General features: G+C 35.1%; 1 protein-coding gene across 4 annotated transcripts in view; it reads left to right on the top strand.

The window, feature by feature from the left end:
* The window catches only part of OLA1 (Obg like ATPase 1), a 264,781-nt gene that overhangs the window by 173,902 nt on the left and 71,903 nt on the right, over window positions 1–18,976 (top strand). Inside the window, exon 1 of one of the 4 annotated variants that reach the window (XM_077154181.1) lies at window positions 17,677–17,694. The exons of the other annotated variants lie outside the window; for them this stretch is intronic. The gene's annotated coding sequence lies outside the window, so the exon portion shown is untranslated. Of the gene's footprint in view, window positions 1–17,676; window positions 17,695–18,976 lie in introns of those variants that run through there. 4 annotated transcript variants of the gene reach the window in all.

The following is an 18,976-nucleotide window of genomic DNA, read 5'->3' as shown; positions in this document are numbered from 1 at the left end:
ATTGACATCTTGACTATATTTAGTCTTCCAATCCATGAACACGGTATGCCCTTCCATCTATTTAGGTCTTCTGTGATTTCTTTTAACAGTTTTTTGTAGTTTTCTTTATATAGGTTTTTTGTCTCTTTGGTTAAATTTATTCCTAGGTATTTTATTCTTTTAGTTGCAATTGTAAATGGGATTCGTTTCTTGATTTCCCCCTCAGCTTGTTCATTACTAGTGTATAGAAAAGCTACAGATTTTTGAATGTTGATCTTGTAGCCTGCTACTTTGCTGTACTCATTTATTAGCTCTAGTAATTTTGTTGTGGATTTTTCTGGGTTTTCTACATATAGTATCATATCGTCTGCAAACAATGATAGTTTTACTTCTTCCTTTCCTATTTTGATTCCTTGTATTTCTTTTTCTTGCCTAATTGCTCTGGCTAGAACTTCCAACACAATGTTGAATAATAGTGGTGATAGTGGACATCCTTGTCTTGTTCCTGATCTTAGGGGCAAAGTTTTCAATTTTTCCCCATTGAGGATGATATTAGCTGTGGGTTTTTCATATATTCCCTCTATCATTTTATGAAAGTTGCCTTGTATTCCTATCTTTTGAAGTGTTTTCAGCAGGAAAGGATGTTGAATCTTGTCAAATGCCTTCTCTGCATCAATTGAGATGATCATGTGATTTTTCTGCTTTGATTTGTTGGTATGGTGTATTACATTAATTGATTTTCTTATGTTGAACCATCCTTGCATACCTGGGATGAATCCTACTTGGTCATGATGTATAATTCTTTTAATGTGTTGTTGGATGCGATTTGCTAGAATTTTATTGAGAATTTTTGCATCTGTATTCATTAGAGAGATCGGTCTGTAGTTTTCTTTTTTTGTAATATCTTTGCCTGGTTTTGGTATGAGGGTGATGTTGGCTTCATAGAATGAATTAGGCAGTTTTCCCTGCACTTCGATTATGTTGAACAGTTTGAGGAGAGTAGGTACTAATTCTTTCTGGAATGTTTGATAGAATTCACATGTGAAGCCGTCTGGTCCTGGACTTTTCTTTTTAGGGAGCTTTTGAATAACTAATTCAGTCTCTTTACTTGTGATTGGTTTGTTGAGGTCGTCTATTTCTTCTTGAGTCAAAGTTGGTTGTTCATGTCTTTCCAGGAACCCGTCCATTTCCTCTAAATTGTTGTATTTATTAGCGTAAAGTTGTTCATAGTATCCTGTTATTACCTCCTTTATTTCTGTGAGGTCAGTAGTTATGTCTCCTCTTTCATTTCTAATCTTATTTATTTGCATCCTCTCTCTTCTTCTTTTTGTCAATCTTGCTAAGGGCCCATCAATCTTGTTGATTTGCTCATAGAACCAACTTCTGGTCTTATTGATTTTCTCTATTGTTTTCATGTTTTCAATTTCATTTATTTCTGCTCTAATCTTTGTTATTTCTTTCCTTTTGCTTGCTTTGGGATTAGTTTGCTGTTCTTTCTCCAGTTCTTCCAAGTGGACAGTTAATTCCTGCATTTTTTGCCTTTTCTTCTTTTCTGATAAAGGCATTTAGGGCAATAAATTTCCCTCTTAGCACTGCCTTTGCTGCGTCCCATAAGTTTTGATATGTTGTGTCTTCATTTTCATTTGCCTCTAGGTATTTACTAATTTCTCTTGCAATTTCTTCTTTGACCCACTTGTTGTTTAAGAGTGTGTTGTTGAGCCTCCATGTATTTATGAATTTTCTGGCACTCCGCCTATTATTGATTTCCAACTTCATTCCTTTATGATCCGAGAAAGTGTTGTGTATGATTTCAATATTTTTAAATTTGTTAAGACTTGCTTTGTGACCCAGCATATGGTCTATCTTTGAGAATGATCCATGAGCACTTGAAAAAAAGGTGTATCCTGCTGTTGTGGGATGTAATGTCCTATAAATGTCTGTTAAGTCAAGCTCATTTATAGTAATATTCAGGTTCTCTATTTCTTTATTGATCCTCTGTGTAGATGTTCTGTCCATTGATGAGAGTGGTGAATTGAAGTCTCCAACTATTATGGTATGTGTGTCTATTTCCCTTTTCAGTGTTTGCAGTGTATTCCTCACGTATTTTGGGGCATTCTGGTTCGGTGCGTAAATATTTATGATTGTTATGTCTTCTTGCTTAATTGTTCCTTTTAATAGTATATAGTGTCCTTCTTTGTCTCTTTTAACTGTTTTACATTTGAAGTCTAACTTGTTGGATATTAGTATAGCCACTCCTGCTCTTTTCTGGTTGTTATTTGCATGAAATATCTTTTCCCAACCTTTCACTTTCAACCTATATTTATCTTTGGGTCTAAGATGTGTTTCCTGTAGACAGCATATAGAAGGATCCTGTTTTTTAATCCATTCTGCAAGTCTATGTCTTTTAATTGGGGAATTCAGTCCATTGACATTTAGAGTTATTACTGTTTGGATAATATTTTCCTCTACCATTTTGCCTTTTGTATTATATATATCATATCTGACTTTCCTTCTTTCTACACTTTTCTCCATGTCTCTCTCTTCTGTCTTTTCGGTTCTGACTCTAGTGCTTCCTTTAGTATTTCTTGCAGAGCTGGTCTCTTGGTCACAAATTCTCTTAGTGACTTTTTGTCTGAGAATGTTTTAATTTCTCCCTCATTTTTGAAGGACAATTTTGCTGGATATAGGAGTCTTGGCTGGCAGTTTTTCTCTTTTAGTAATTTAAATATATCATCCCACTGTCTTCTAGCTTCCATGGTTTCTGCTGAGAAATCTACACATAGTCTTATTGGGTTTCCCTTGTATGTGATGGATTGTTTTTCTCTCGCTGCTTTCAAGATCCTCTCTTTCTCTTTGACCTCTGACATTCTAACTAGTAAGTGTCTTGGAGAATGCCTATTTGGGTCTAATCTCTTTGGGGTGCGCTGCACTTCTTGGATCTGTAATTTTAGGTCTTTCCTAAGAGTTGGGAAATTTTCAGTGATAATTTCTTCCATTAGTTTTTCTCCTCCTTTTCCCTTCTCTTCTCCTTCTGGGATACCCACTACACGTATATTTGTACGGTTCACATTGTCCTTGAGTTCCCTGATACCTTGTTCAAATTTTTCCATTCTTTTCCGGATAGTTTCTGTTTCTTTTTGGAATTCAGATGTTTCATCCTCCAAATCACTAATTCTATCTTCTGTTTCTTTAAATCTGTCGTTGTAGGTATCCATTGTTTTTTCCATCTTTTCTACTTTATCTTTCACTTCCATAAGTTCTGTGATTTGTTTTTTCAGTTTTTCTATTTCTTCTTTATGTTCAGCCCATGTCTTCTTCATGTCCTCCCTCAATTTATCGATTTCGTTTTTGAAGAGGTTTTCCATTTCTGTTCGTATATTCAGCATTAGTTGTTTCAGCTCCTGTATCTCATTTGAACTATTGGTTTCTTTGTTTTACTGGGCCATATGTTCAATTCTCTGAGCGTGATCCGTTATCTTCTTCTGGCGTCTGGGCATTTAGTCAGATTTCCCTGGGTGTTCGACCCCACAGGTTGAAAGATTTTTCTGTGCAATCTCTGGGTTCTGTTTTTCTTATCCTGCCCAGTATGTGGCGTTCGTGGCACACGTTTGTCTATGGGTTCCACCAGTTAAAGTTGCTATGGGTCCTTTAACTCTGGAAAATTCTCGCCGTAGGGGAGGTTCGGCAGCCGAAGCGTCTTGGAAGAATGCCAGCCGGCCTGGGGTTCCGAATGCGGGGAGGGTCGCCGGCCGCCGCAGCACGGGAGAGCGTCCGGTCGAATTAGCTAGTCGGCCCGGGGCACCAAGCGTGGCGGGAGGGCGCCAGCTGTCGCAGCCCAGGAGAGTGCACTATTCCCAGCTGACGGGGGAGTCACGTGTTTGGAAGGGATCCCCCGGTCACTGTTCTCCGCAGTCTGGGGATTTCCGACCCAACTATCTCAGTTGTTCCGGGGGGCCTCGTGTGGTGGGGGCACCAGCCGCCGCGGCGTAAGGGGACCGCCTGTCCAATTCTACCAGCTGGCCTGGGAAGGTGGAAGGGAGGGACTCCGGTCGCTTGCCATCCCACCCAGGAAAGCCCGTGCCCCTTGGTGATCTCACCGGAGCTGGTTCTCCCAGATAGTCAGCCGTTCCAGGATGGGGTACGCTGTCCCTTTGATCTCCCTCGTGGCTCCGGGAGCTGCTCTGTATTATCTGCACTCCCCCAGTAGCTGTTCTGGAGGAGGAAAGGTGAGGGCGGCAAGGCTGTAGAGGCTGGTGGTGGAGGAGCCGGTGAAGGCGGGGGAAGAGGGCACTGTGGTGGTTGGAGAGCGGCCGGAGCAGGAGGGGGAGGAGGGGGGAGAAGGAGGGCGGGCGGGCCGGCGGAGAAAGAGAGGGGAGAAGGAGGGCGGGCGGGTCAGCTGCTGCGGGGCGTGGGCGCCGCGCGGCGGGCTGGCGGAGAAAGAGAGGGGAGAAGGAGGGCGGGCGGGTCGGCTGCTGCGGGGCATGGGCGCCGCGCGGCGGGCCGGCGGAGAAAGAGAGGGGAGAAGGAGGGCGGGCGGGTCGGCTGCTCTTGGTTCACTTTTAATAATTTATGTTTTTCTAACATTTGATTTTTTTCATCTAGGTTGTCAAATTTATGAAGTTGATATTCTCTTATATTTTTAATGTTTTAACATTTATGGTATTTTCTCTTTTATTCTTGATATTGGACTAAAATGTAATTTTTGTCTTTTATCTTTTTTCTTGATCAATCCTGATAGGGGCTTATTAATTTTATTAATTATCTCAAAGAACCGTTGGTTTCATTGATTTTCTCTTGTTTATTCGTTTCCTATTTCACCAATTTTTCCTTTATATCTTTATTCTTTATATCTATTGAGTTTTAATATGCTTTTTTCCTTTCTAGTTTCTAAGATGGAAATTAGAACACTGGTTTTAGATCTTCTTTTCATATGTATATTTATAAAAGTTAAATTTTTCTCTGAGCACTATTTTAGCAGCACTCAACAAACTCGAGTATGTTTTTATTCTCATTCGGTGTAAAATGTCTTCTCATTTGTTTTGTGATTTCATCTTTGACCCATTGATTCTTTAGAAGGGTATTATTTTATTTACAATTATTAGGGGTTTTCCTAATGTTGTTATTGTTTTCTTTATTTCTGATTTACTTCCTTTGTTGTCAGAATCATATTCTTTATGATTTGCATCTTTTAAAATTTACTGAGACGTATTTTTGGCCCATTTTGTAGTCTGTTATGGTAAACGTACCATGTGCTCTTGAAAAGAATGCATATTATGCCATTATTAAATATAGCGTTCTATGTCATTTAAATCAGTGTGATTGCCAGCATTTTTCCTATGTTCTGCATTTTGCCGATTTTTAAATTTTGTCTAGTTATTCTGTCAGTTGTAAGAAATGAGTGTGAAACTTTCCAGTTCTTGTTTTGGTATTGTATCTTTCTTCTTTAATTCTGTCAGTTTTGGTTTCCATTATTTTGAGGTTCTGTTTTTAGGCACATATGCATTTATAAATATTACATCTCCTGATGGATTTTCTCTATTTCTTAGTTGGCAGCTGTAGTCTCACATCTAATATTTTGTCTTTAGCTGGTCTGCTTTGAGTCTGTCTTACCCATGCATGTTACTGGTATCAGTCAAAGATGTATGTGGACCAAATTTGAGGATATTCTCTCTAGCTCTTTTTTTTTCCCCTTCATTCTCTACCATGGCCATAGGTACCCTGGCTCTAGCTTTCTCGTTCCCCAGGCTAGAAAGATTGTGATCTGTCAATCTCTCTGCTTCATGCACTGTGTTACAACACTAAATGCCTACATAACATAAGGCCCCTCCTCTGAGCATGTACTCCCAGCTAATCTGTTTCCTTTATTCTCCAGTACATTTAGGTAGCTTCCTGTATCTGGTCCATGTTTTTCTCCCAGGAATGGGGGCATTGTACTTTTCCATTATTAGAAGTGGAATTCTTTGGGTGGAATTTTAGGCTCCCTAAAAAGTCAGTACAAAGCCAAGACTGGAATAAAATTTCTTATATTTCTACAATAGTACGTTTTTATTATTGAGAAATCTTCACACACATACACTACATATATGGTGTATAATTGGTGGCTTATAATATCACTACATAGTTGTGTATTCATCACCATGATCATTTTTTAGAATGTTTGCATCACTCCAGAAAAAAATAAAAATTAAAAACTCATACATACCATATACCTTACCCCTCCTTCTTATTGGCCACTAGGATTTCCATCTGCCCAATTTATTTTATCCTTTTTGTCCCCCCTGTTATTTATTTATTCTTTTATCCATATTTTTTAACTCACCTGTCCATACCCTGGAGTTTAGGAGTGTCATATACAAGGTTTTCACAATCACAGTTACATTCTACACTAGTAATGTAGAATAGTGATAGCATGCATACTAAGCTAGTTGGTTCTACACTATAAGAAGAGGGTATTTAGAATTTATAATTATAGTCAACTTCTCAAAATATAATCATGCTGATTATTATGCCTTATTTTATCATTAATATTAATTATTGTCAGACATTGATTCCTACACAAATTTTTCTTGAATGAATACTCAATAATTACAAGAATTACTTTTTAAGAGATTTTGAATTTACTTACAGTGAAATATTTCTCATAGTTTTCATGGTGAATTGAAAAATAGTTTAAAAATTGCAGTTTTGTGTATTAATAACTATGATGTAACTAGTTTATATTTAGTGATTTCTAATGGGGAAATATTTTAATTAGGTAAATACTGTATGGACTTCTTGGTTCTTTTCTTTTTATATTTTTCTAGTTAAGATTTCTTTAAAATATGATTGTCAGTTCCTTTTAATGTGATTTCATCTTTATCTTGCATAACAATTATTGTGACATTAGTACAAAGAATATATTAAGTGAATTCTTAACTAAATAGTCATAATAGGAGAAAGGAAGGTAATTATTTAAAATATTCTACCTTTAAAGTAGGTCTAAGTTAGTAAGATCCTTTAACTGTGTAATTTGGGGGTGTAAATTGAAGTCATAGGTAGATAACACAAGAATTCAATAAGTATTTTTTATCATATGTTTGTGCCTCATTATTTAAAAAATAATACTGATATTAGCAAAATTTTGTAGTGATCTTTATTATTATAGAACATAGTTTTGTATATATTTAAAATTATATAAATGGTGATACTTAGAAAATAATAAAGGGGCACTGATTGTACTCTGCAATAGAAGTAATAGAAATGAGTTTCCTCTTGGGAATTACAGTCCCATTCAATAAATGCTTAGCTAGATCAAGGATATTCCTAAGGAATTTACAATTTCTACCATTCTTTTTTTAATGATCGTTCCTAATACATGCTTAGATCATGTTTTCCAAGTATGTGAATCAGTACTGTCATTCCTCCAGTTGGGTCACTGTGAGTGCTTCCTAGTCCTCTGTTGTGTTTGCATGCTCATGACTTATAGAGGGACAGCAGTCCTCAGTCTGCGGAGGAAACCTCTTCTCAGAGGCTTAGCTATATTTTCCACCTGAACTGGAAGCAAATTTAGGCTTCCATTTGTAAGTAAATTGGGTCATATTTAGTGTAAATTCATATTTAATGAATTGGAATTCCCTAAGTTGAATCTAAAATCAAAATGTTCATAAAGTAAATTTAAAAATTATCAGATACTATCTTTCTGATAGATATCTGGAGATAACGTTTGAGATACAGATGAAAACTCATTTGCTAGACAATGAAAAGAGAAAAGCATTCTTAGTATCTATGAAGTACATATCTTTTTGTCTCTGTTACCAAAATTATTTAATTTGGCGTGTTAATCCAATTTCTTTGATAGGTAGTACTCTTATATAAGGGTTTAAACTTCATTTAAGTGAATCATTTATGTTTTCATTGTATTTTCCAGTGATCGAATAAAGGTTTAAGGAAGAAATAAATATTGAACCAGATGAAGTGTGTATAGATAAAAAAAAAAAAAAAAAAGCAAGTATTTCCTTGGCAAGAACTATCCAGATAAAGGAAAATAGAGCCTACATTTGTTTGGTACCTTCTTTTTGCCAGAGCTTTTGCTACACGCCTTTTTTTTTTTTTTTCATTACCTATTATCTTTGGAGATGAAGAACTAGAAATCAGAAAAGTTATGTTGCTAGTTACATGAGCTTAGGGCAATTTAATGGCCAAACTCATAATTTCTGAAGCCAGGACTATTGGCCCAAACACTCATAACCTTTCCATCACACCTTATACCAGTTGGATATATTAATGTTTTAATGTGAAATAATAGATACTCATTAATACAATGTTTTACTTATAGTAGTGAGCATAATGTCTGAGTTGTGATATGTTCGATTAAATTGGGCAAAAGAATTTAATAGATATCTCTCCAAAGAAATACACAAACAGCTAGGAAGCATATGAAAATATGCTCATCCTTATCCATGAGGAAATGCAAGTCAAAACCAATTTGAAATATCATTTCACACAATTTAGAATGGCTGCTATCAAAAACCAGAATATTGCAAGTATTGGAGGGGATGTGGAGAAATAGGGATACTTGTTCATTGCTGGTGCCAATGTACAATGGTGCAGCTGCTAAAGAAGACAGTTTGGCAGTTCCTCAGAAAGTTGAGGATAGAATTACCATATGTCCCCAAAATCCCATTTCTAGGTATATTATTCCCAAAAGAATTGAAAGCAGGGACTTGAACAGATATGTGCACACCAGTGTTCATAGCAGCATTATTCTCAGTTGCCAAAAGATGAAAGCAACCTAAACATTCACCAGCATGTGAATAGATAAATAAAATGATATATACATACAGTGGAATATTATTCAGTTGTAAAAAGAAATGAAGTGCTGATACTTGTGACATGGATAAATCTTGAAGACATTACGTTGAGTAAAATAAACTAGACACAAAAGAGTAAATATTGAATAATCTCACTGGTAAGAAATAATAGGAATAAGCAGATTCAACAGAGGAATTTGGATTACCAGGGGACAGGGTGAAAAGAGGGCATGGAAAGCTGAGGCTTAAAATGTACAAGGTTCCTGTTTGGAACGATGGAAATGTTTTGGTAATGGATGGTGGTGATGATAGCACAATATTGTGAACATAATTAAGAGCTATGAAATACATTTCTGAATATGGTTAAAAGTGGAAATGTTAGGCTGTGTATATGGTAACAGAATAAAAATTTTTAAGAGTCTATGGTACTGCACTTCACAGACAGTGACCCCTAAGTTAACTATGGACTATAGTAAATAGTACATTTATAAAAATATGTTTACCTCAGTTGCAACAAATGTTCCACACCAATGCAAGGTGTTAATAATAGGATAGTGTATGGGAATCCTGTATTTTATGCATGATTATTCTGTAAACCCACAGCTTCTCTTATTAAAAAAATCCTGGGATCACTTGCCTCAGGTAACATGTTTTGTTTAAAATGCAGAATCCCAAATAGCACCTTAGCACCTTAAAGCAGCAGAAAAAATTGGAAAAAAAATTTAGCAACAAATTTACTTTAGTTCTTAACTTTTCTTTCCCATCATAATACCTTGTGACCCTGGTTTAAAGCATCGCATTATTTTGAGAGTTAAAGCAGTATAATTCTGAGGATATTTTATTACTACAGTTCTAATAAAAATATTTCCTCTTCATTAAGTATGTATTGAAATTTATTGTTCATGAAAATGAAACTGATAAATTGCTTTGAGGAATCACTAAACATAAAGCAGAATTTTATGGTTAGTTGGTTAGTGCCATTTCTAAGCTTAGCTATATGAAAAAAAAAGCATGGCATAAATTAAAAATTTTATTAAATGTCATGTTTTGAAAGTTTTTTTTGTTTGCATATTTTTAAATAGCCTTTAGCTGTTAAATAAAGTTTTGTTCTCCAAATGAAAACTTTTTTTTTTTTTTTTTTTTTTTTTTTTTTTGGTAAAAAAGAGTTCTGATATCTAGGTTTAGATAGATAAACCTATCTATCTAAAGGTCAGCTTTTTGGTCAGCTTTCCAGGTAGGCACCAATACTTTTGTTTAGAGAAGTGATTAACTTTACGTTGTTGCTATCGTCTCTCAAATTCTGTTTTGTTTTGTTTTTTTCTTTCGGAAAGTAGGTCTCTTCTTTTTTTGCTTCGTTTTATTTCCACTACCACTTCTTAGTTCAGGATCCTATTGCATTACATCTGACCTTTGTAATAAGTTCTTGCTGGGACCTTCTTTTTCCCATCAGTGTGTTCCTGGGATCACTTGTCTCAGATATATGTTTTGTATAAAATTCAGAATCCTAGCTAGAACTTTAATATAGTGATCCAGAATCAAGGAGAGAGCTATGAATCATCTGCAAAGTAGAGGATTCTTGAGAATCACTGTTTTAGTTTTCCCTTCCTCTAATTTCTTTCTTCAAGACCCAGCCTCAAAAAAAAAAAGACCCGTGCTTCTCAATCATTCTTATATCCCATAGTGACTGTCAGTTTTTAGATCCTGCATCATGGAGGAAACAAATACCTGTTCTTCACAAAGCGGCAAATAATTGTCATTTTGTTTTAGTTCTTAGTTTTACTAAGATTGCAGTATGATTTATTCGTAAATTTTATTGGTATAGTTTTAAAAATATACACAAAAATCTGCTAGTATCTACATTTTGCAGTGAATATTGTTTTATGCTATGCTAACTCTAAAACACAAAGATAATGAATATATAAGAATGTGTTTCCTATGAATGAGGTGCGAAAAAGATAACACCTAGGATCCAGAGATATTGCTTACATTCTAGAAGACCACATCAATTTTAATTGTGATGTGGCCATTAAGAAATCAGATGTACCGCTGCTTGAGAATCATGTGTTTCTTCATTTTTTTCTAATTAGTTACTTTGATTATTTTACTGCCTCTTGTAGAACATTCATGCCTTCCTAGGAATTCATTTTCTGCTAGTACTCAGGGCTCTTCATTGTTAAGTATCAGTGTATTTTTCAGTGCTCTTGCTTTTGTTCTAAATTTTTTGTGGACAGGTTTCCTGTCCTAAATGTACCATGTGAATCTCACTCTTGTTTTTACTATACTTCTAGCTAAGTTTCATCCTCTGGGTCCATATCCTTTATGAATCCCCTTCTTTTTTCCCTTTAGCTCTTTCCTACCTCTGAGATCAGAGCCCACTTTATGTAGGTACTGTTTCATGCATCCATAGTTTAGCTACATATGCTTGTCTTATTTTGCCAACTAGAGGTGAGCTCCTTGAAGGTATGGCCATGTCATATAATTTTATCTCTCTCCAGATATCGAAAATATGGTTTTTTATTTAGAAGTCAGTAAAAGAAAAGATGGCAATTTCATTGCTAGAATTTTTTTCCAGCTTTAGAGTAAGATGGTTTAAATTGTGGTCTAGCAAATTTTTTATATATCTATTCTTGGTTTTCTAAGAAACTAGGGAAGGTGCAACTTGATATATATGTTTTTGTTATCTCTATTCAAATCTACAAATCAAGCAGTATGAGTTTAGATAAATGAAAATCTTGTGTTTTCATGTTTTGCATTTATTGCTAGGCCTCTGTATATTTTTTCTTTGTGCCGATTATGCATGCAGGTTTATATATGGCATATGTATAAATAGGCCTCTAAATATATATTTATGTTTGCATTGTTAATTTGCCTTTGATTTTATGATTTCAGTATTATACTGTCTCTAGTATTACTAATACTTTTACCCAGCATTAAAACTTACCTATCAAAATAACATGATACTGTGTTTAATTGTTGTGTTTGATTTTTATAAGTAAAAATTTATGTAAAGGAAAGGAAATCTTATTTCAGAAATGAACTGCATTGTTTAAAATAGAAACCCAATATCTTTTTATCATTGCAGCTGAGTAAAACAAATATTCTTGACATCATTACTAAGAAGTGTGTGTAGTTAAAAATACATATTATTTTTAAAAACCTAGTTAACTTTAAAATATGTAAGTTTTCTTGTCGTTTAGGGTTCTGTGAAGCTGATCATCAAGAGGGTTGCAAATCATTGGTGGTTTCTATTTTCAGATTTCCACATCCCGGAGTAATTTGCTTTAATTTCACCCAATTTAACCTATACTTCACACCATCACCATTCAGCTTTAATAGCTATGTTCTATGCATAAGAAAAGCAGATAAATGTCCACAATTAGGCTGCAAATGATTACAACTAGTTAGGGCTCTATGAAGACAAAACTTAAAGGACTATGGCGCCAAACAAAGCCACAAAAGACGGCTGAAAATGCTGTCTAGAGAAGTCAAGTCTACCATGGCATGTGATTTATCACTTTTATAGTTGATTTTACCTATTTTTAATATATTGGCAGGTGTGCCTACTCTTAGTGAGAAATATTCATCTTTAAAGAACAATAGTTCCGTATTGTTAATGTATTTTGGTTTTAAATTTATTTGTTTCCTTGAATTTCAGCATGGATACCTAAATTGAATCTTTTTTAAAAAATTATGTTAGCATGTTTTATGGCATTTAAATGTAGTTGGTTAGAAATGTACTAGCATTCATATACTTTGTTTAATGCATTAATGATATTAAGACCTTTCTGAAATGTTTGTGTATATGTTGAATGATTCTATCAGACATTTTATGGAATTAGAATTTTAAAATTCTGTATGAAATTCTATTTCTGTAAGAATCTTAGTATGCAAAATAAACCTATGAAGTATTACTTTTATGTAATGTAACTAAATATAAAAGATTTAAAAATGGTCTTAATCCTCCATATATGTAGTGTGCTGTGTTTTCCTTTCTATGATGTAAGCATTGTTCTAATATATAAAGAATTTAGTTATGTTTTAAAATTAAAAAAAAAACTGAACTTAAATTACTCATTTAAATATAAAAGAGTTTCTTTCCTTCCACAGTGAAATTCATCATTTTGGTTAATGTATTGCTGCTATTTAACAAGATAAACCTCAGCTTAAAGACTGGATTAATCTCTTTTCAGAATTTCTTGAGGATTTCAGTCAAGTTATGACTTAAAAATATTTTCTTTAATTTGTTTTGAAGTTTCTAGTTCAGCATTTAGACTTTAGTATTTTGTTATTGTTCTCAGAAATTCTATAAAGTAACATACTGATAATGATTTATTTTAAATTGAGTTTATGTTCATCCAAAATTATACTTGTAATTGAAATATGCCCACTTTAGAAATGTACACTATTTCAATTATTATGTGAGGGGTAACATGTATTTATTTAAAATGTGTACTTGTTTTAGATGAGACTTATTTTCTTAAATGGCACCCTATCTCCTAGTTTGTTGTCATTTAGAAGCTAAAATTAATGTAGATGAAAAACCCAAGCAATTGTGATTTTATACACACATAGTTGCTAACTTTAAACATAATGCTCAGGAATTAATAGCTTCGTTTACAAAACCAATGTGTGGAAAAGTACACTGAAACTGATTATTTTAAAATGTCCTTATTTTAAAGAAAGTACATAGTCAATTGTCTGTCCTTCAAAATAGACCAGTATAGCCATGGCAAGACAATACAGTCTACACAGCTTCACGGTTGTATTGAACTAGTTTCATATGCTATAGCATAAAACTTTCAGTCCAATCAGAAACTAAATTTAAATACTGCAAATTGTAGCAGCAAAACAATAATTCTGCTGATTAGCCCCTTTCCATTTCTTGTAAGTGAACTGTTTATGCTGTTGAGTACCTTTTGAAAAAAGAAAAAGCCAAAACAGCCTTGATTAGTCAAGGAGTAATTGGATGACTTGATTTTAGCAAGAGAATGAATTGGTTGATGATAGCCTGTAACTAAGTGTAGTGGTTCTGTTCAGATGAATACATAACATACAGTCATCAGATCTTGACAGGTATAACATATAAGCAGAACTAAAAATTTTGTGGGGGTGGGGATAGGATGAAGATGGAGGGGAGAAAGTTTGCCATGTAGTCTTTCACTGGAGATTTTGAGGTGATTCTAATAAGAAATACCATATTTTTTGTTTTGATTCTACATTGGTGGTGGTAGTAGGGAGATTTATCTTAATTTATTTTTATAGTTCCCATAACTAAAGACAAAATAAACCTAATAGAATCATTTAACTTTCTTAAGGGGAATCTGTGATATAATATCCTTTCATTTCTGTAGATGATCATGGTTCATTAATAGAGCCATGTGGGAAAATCTTGGAGTATTGATTGTGTTGATATTTAACTATTTAAAGTCTTGATTATGTCAGAACATTCTGTACACTGCATTGTTATTTATGATTTTCTGAATATTCCAAGACTGTGTCTGTTATATTAATGAAGAATGGCATAAAGCCAAACAGTATTTAAAAATTTATTCATCTGTAGCATGTCTTCTTAAATAAAGCCTGATTGTTGTAGTGCCCCCCATATTGAAAGAATGTAATGCAATAACCACCCCTCCCCTGCCATTATTTGCTCCATGGGACCAAAAGTTTAAGTCCCATAAAATAATGGGGTTATTTTATTGCTATATTATTGAAATGATTGGGTCAAATTTGCACAACCCCTGCAAGGAGATGCAAAGTGGCGCTTGATCCTGGCCCAGCAAATCCGTTCTGGTACTGGCTTTGATTTGGCTCCACCTGGTGGTAGTTAGTTTTTCCCACTTAACTGTTGACTGTGGTGACCTAATCTTGGGCTGGCAAGAACTTTAGGATAATAGCAGAAATTCTAGGACTATCTTAGGTAGCTGGTGCCCGTTTTGTTGGGACTGTTATGGTTGATTGTGTTGGGAGGCTACTGGGTATTCGGTGACCTACCTTACACAACCTGCTCCCAAAGATGAAGTTGTTTGCATTCCCTTAATCCCTCCAGGCCTTATCCTTTTTTTTCTGTGTCTCCATTCCAATTTTAAAACTGGGTTATTGTATTTAAAGGTGAAATTATTTTGTGAGGTGTGTTACCTGGTTTTAGGCTACCTACCTTCACAGTAGTTTTCATTTGGACCCAAGAATGTGATCACTATTGTGTAGTATGGAGTTAGTCCAACCATCATCTGTGTTCTAACATTGGATGTTGTTAGTGAGGTTTCCCTTTTACATTCCTTCTAGTCTCCCTTCTCTGTCTTAGAAAACTAGATAAAAGTCAACATTCATTGATACTATGGATAAAAAATAACTATTAAAAATTAATAGCTAACCTTTACTTGACTGATTAAAGCCTACTATATATTTACATTTTTGAAGCACTTAAACATCAGCTTCAGACTCTGGTGGATAAATTATTATCTGTTATCATAGCATCAATACCATTAAATACCAGAGATGAATCTGGCCCTGGCACCATGGGATCAATAATGCCATCCTGATCAAAGGGGGAAAAGAAGTGGAACAAATAAGTTATCAGTGGCTGAGAGAGTTCAAATAGAGCCGAGAGGCTACTCTGGAGGTCACTTTTATGCAAACTTCAGTTAGACATTGCTACCTATCATAACTTGCCAAACCCCAACCAAAACCATTCCAGCCAATCCTAAAGAACACCTAGGGCAATGTATAAGATTCTGTACAGGTTCCATGCACTAGGGTAACTGTCCAGAAATGTACAACCTCCAGATGTGTCCCTGGACCAGATAAGTCCTGAAACCTAGAGGGTCAGACCTTTCCGAGACATCACCTAGTTCCATTCCTCTACCCCTTATTATTGACAGCCCCTTCCAACAGAAAAAGTTAGAAAGGGCATAGCCCAAATACCCCTAAAGAGTGGAAGAAGGATCAAAAGTGATGGTGGAATTATACAGAAAAGGTAGAGTTTAACAAATGAGTATGATTGCCAAATCATTATATTGATATTTCTGTTAATCTCCAGTATCTTAGAGCAGCTAGAAGTAAAAACCTAAAATTATGGAATTGTAACCCATACCTAACTCTGAAATCTGTTCTACAACTAATTGTTGTGCTTTGAAATTTATTGCTTTTATTGTATATGTTATTTTTCACAAAAAAGAAAAAAAAATGTCAATTATGATGATGATTAAAAAAAATATTTCTAGCCTCCGATGTTGTGGAGCATCTAGAAGAAAAAATTTGATATGATGGATTGGTAGCCCATAACACATTCTGGGATCTATCCTGTAATTACTTGCTGAAGAGTGCTTTGAAAATTATTGCTTTTTCTTTCTTTGATTTGATATATGTTATGTTGTAAAATTTAAAAATACCATTAAATATGGGGTTGAGAAAAAATAATTTATACTTCCATAAAGGTGTACATAAATCTTAATCTAAGTTTTTAAAAATTGCATCTGTATACACCATTGTTCCAGTTTGAAGCCTTGAGACTGTCTTTTTCCATCAGCTTATGCTGAGTACTGACAATGTGCCTGCTCCCCCACAGGTTGCTTTTTGTATTTATTATGGGCAAATCTGAATCCACTATTAAATAATAAACTTTATCTCATTCAGTTTTTCTCTGCTCCCTTCCAGCTCCTGGCACAGAGTAGCATTCAGTAAACATTTGTTAAATATGTGTCTTAAAAATGTGTCTTAGAGTAGTCCGATGGTGGCTTGGTGGCAGAATTCCCTCCTACCGTGCCGGAGACCTGGGTTCGATTTCTGGTGCCTACCCATGGTGGGGGTGGGAGGGATGCATCTTAAAATTTGTATCTTTACTGAATGTTATTCTTCAATTGAATGACCTGCTACTTTTTTGTATCTTCTCAATTTGATATCGGTTTTCCTCCCCACCAGTCAAAAAATCTTTGTAAATTCTTTATTTTTCTTAATATTTTTAGATGTGACCCCTTTTACGTTATTTCTACAACTAATAACCAACAGTCAACTGCTTTGTGACCAGTATTTTCTCTCTCCTAGCTACAAAATCTTGAATGTAACCGATAGAATCATTTAAAGAGAGTGTAAGCAAATGAGGAAGCAAGAGTGAGATCAGAGCACTTCTCTCTTTGAAGGTCAACATAGGAACTGTGTAAATCTCAGAGATTAAATTTCATAAACCCAGCATTGGAACCTTTCCATCAATTGGCATCTGTACATTTGAACCTATGGTAATATCTTTTGATTACTACGTACACAACCTTTGTCTTTTCGTGTACACTAGTCGTCCTCAACTGAAGGTTGGCAGTGTCTGGAGACAGATTTGTGTAACACAACTGGTGTGTGTACATATGTATGCTGCAGTCATCTAGTTTGTAGTGGCCAGTGGTGCTGGTTAATATGCTACAATGCACATATTAGCCGCCAACAACAGGAAATTGTCTGATCCAAAATGGCAGAAGTACAACTTTTGAGAGACCCTGGCATATTCCTTGTCTGTAACTTTTCATTTATAAATATAATATTTTTTTGAGTGCCAGGTTGTAGTCCATACTCTACATTTATTATCTCTTAGTCTTCAGAATAGTGTTATGAGATTAACTTCATCTGTTAATCTCTATTTAACAGATGAAGAAGTTAAGGTACAGAGAAGCTAAATACCAGGCAACTAATGAATCAATCTGAATTCCATATTTGAATCCAGATGTTCTGATTCTAGAATCTCTACCCTTAATTACTTCTGCTATGCATATACTTCCTTCCTGCCTATAATGTCCTCTTGCCTCTGCTTCCCTTTGCTAATATCTGTCCATGAAAAGCCTCATCTGTATTCAAGACTTCTCTCCTGTTTTAGTTTGTTAAAGCTGCTGGAATGCAGTACACCAGAAATGGAACAGCTTTTTAAAAGGGAATTTATTAAATTGTAAGTTTACAGTTCTAAGGCTATAAAAATGTCCAAATTAAGGCACCTGCAAGAGTTTACCTTCACTCAAGAAAGACTTAAGCCATTCAGAACACCTCTGTCAGCTGGAAAGGCATTTGGCTGGTGTCTGCTTCTGGACACCTCTGTCAGCTGGGAAGGCACATGTCAACATTGGTTAGCATTCTCTCCTTGCTTAGTGTTTCATAAGGATTCTCTGGGGGTGTTTTCCTGCAGCATCTCCACAGGTCTTTGGCTGTGTGGGCTCTATTGGCTCTGAAACTTTTTCCAAAATGGTTCCCTCTTATAGAACTCCAGTAAGTGACCTCACCTGGAATGTGTAGAGACACATCTCCATGGAAACCACCTAATCAATATTGAATGAGGATCCAGCAACATTGAATGAACATTGAGAACCTGGCTTTTCTTGGATCCACAGCGGTTTCAAACTGGCACACTCCTTAATCCAGATTGATACAGATCAGTCCCTTCTCTCCCCCTTTTTTTTTAAGTGCTGCATTTATTGGTCTTAGCTATATTATATAAGTATATCAATCTTCTTCTTAATTTGTTTTATAATTGTTTTAAAAAATTCTGTGTTTTCCTTGATATATAATCCAGTGCAACACACAATCAAGAAATTGTCAGAAAATAATATGAAAATCTGAAAGTAATAAATGAGCAGTTGAGAGGTAAAAAGATGAAACACAGGAAACTTCTCACATCTGTGATTGCATTCTATTGTTTGCTGTGTGTTTTGTTTTCTTTACTCTGATAATTTATGTAATTCCCATGTTTAGCACTAGTTTCTTTGAAATACTTGCTAAATATTTTGTGTGCTGTGAAACTGATCCTCTGCTGTTGTGCTACATGTCTGTCTTTATCTAGAGTGTATAGTTCCTCTCACAGTTCTTATTCTGAGTGCCAATAAATATTCTGAAGCATTCATTCATTCCTTTATCCATCACTTCACCTACCTAATGGTGTTATCAGCTCTGATCGAGGCACTAGTGGGAACTAGAGAGGCATTTAAAACAAGTTCCATAAGCTTACGTAACTAAAAGAGTGAATCAAATACTCTAATATTAGATATACATTCTTCAGGACATAGGATTAGAATGGAGAGATTGCTGTAGCACTTCAGAGATAGAGGGTATGGCTAAAAGATGACATTGTTATGGAGATATTTCAGTGACATCTAATCAAGGACATGAGAGATAGGGAAGAAAATTCTAAAGAGGGAACCGAATCAGTAGCAGCATGGAAGATGAAAAATGAAAGCATT

This window comes from Tamandua tetradactyla, chromosome 3, assembly GCF_023851605.1.
Source record: "Tamandua tetradactyla isolate mTamTet1 chromosome 3, mTamTet1.pri, whole genome shotgun sequence".
NCBI lineage: Eukaryota > Metazoa > Chordata > Mammalia > Pilosa > Myrmecophagidae > Tamandua > Tamandua tetradactyla.
The sequence above is the reverse complement of the archived record's forward strand: the minus strand, read 5'-3'. Positions and strand labels throughout refer to the sequence as shown.